We start from the raw sequence: 1522 nt of genomic DNA, 5'->3' as shown, positions 1-1522 counted from the left end.
CGTTCCTGCCGCCGATGGTGTTCAAGAGGGAAGGGTGGGTGGGATTTTAGACTGAGGAAGTGTTCTTCAGCAACCACTACCCAGCAGCCTGTAACACCCGAGCTGTCTACCGCCGCCTGCGCCACCGGAACTTCTGCGCCGCCGCCGATCTGGGTTGACAAAGGAAGGAGGATGGCCCCAACCCTTTACCAGATCTCTCACTCCGCCAAGAACCGTCGGCTCTGAATACCAAATTGTAAGACCCGAGCTATGGGAGGACTCTAGCTACTCGCAATTTCAGAGAACATCAAGAACATGGGGATGAAATTGGGTGGAATTCACTTAAGGTTTCTTACAGCAAGAGGAACAACTTTGCCAGTAGGAACACGGCGGCTAGGGGGAAACCCTAATACAATTTCTCGATACCTCTACCAGCCTCTCGATCCTGGCTTTATAGCCATTACATGAGTAAAAGTAAAATAGAGGAAATAACAGAGTGAGTGGAGTTGCCGGAAAGGTAACAGTGACAGCTGAAGTAGCGGCCACCGTCCGATCAACAATCCACGCTCTAGATCATCCCGCCAGTGCGCGAAGCGGTACGAGGGTTGAGGTGCGCTGGATGGAGATCGGTTGGTCCAGTTTGAATCATCCTCACGAAGCATTACGCAAAGTTAACTGAAGAAGCTGCTGCTGCTGTTGTTATCTTCAGGCAGGGTCCTGACACTTGGTTGGTTTGTAATAACGAGCCCGGTTTTCAGGCCCCGCTCATACTGCCATCTAATAGTACCAAAAAAGAAATGCCCAAAGGAATTCAAACTTGAGCTGTGTTTGATTCTCAAAAAATAAAATTATTGTTCTGCATTTAGGATTTCAACTGGCCTCCTTGACAACCCCTAAAAATGGCCTCCTCTACAACAAAAAATTGGCCTCCTCTACACCTAACAGCTCTAAAAACATTTTTCTGATGTGTCTACGCTTCACCACATCCACACTAGGTATAACAGTACTGCAAGTAATGCATATCTATATGTGCCTAGGCAGGCCCAGGCTTTCCTTTTTCCGAGAAAAAAAAGTGTGTACCCAGTGAGAAAGTTTATACGGGAAAATCTTATGTGGTGGCCAGCCAATGCAAGTGTTTCATCTAATACATGAATCTAAAAAAATCTATTATGCAAGAACATCTGGTAGTTCGAAGCTCACAATAGACTGTTGAATGCATGTATGAGTATGGCGCAAATTCTTACGTAGACATTTATTGTGACTAATGATATGGTACAGGGTGCATGTTTGATATGAACCATATTCGGACTAGTTCATGTTCTTTTCTGCTTTCTACGACTCTGCCATCGATAGGTGTTTGGTGTGCATGTTTAATGAGATGGGTTAGAGATTCATGGAGGAGAAATGATTCAAGACAAGTAATGAAAAATCGTAGTTGCGTACATGCCCATTGCAAGTTAGGAAAAAAATGCAGCACTCATAGTGATTGCCATGTTACTCCTCTCATGGGACCATAGTCATGGTTTAATTTTTTTTGGGTGGG

Source organism: Triticum aestivum, chromosome 7B, assembly GCF_018294505.1.
Source record: "Triticum aestivum cultivar Chinese Spring chromosome 7B, IWGSC CS RefSeq v2.1, whole genome shotgun sequence".
NCBI lineage: Eukaryota > Viridiplantae > Streptophyta > Magnoliopsida > Poales > Poaceae > Triticum > Triticum aestivum.
Note: the sequence above shows the minus strand (reverse complement) of the source record.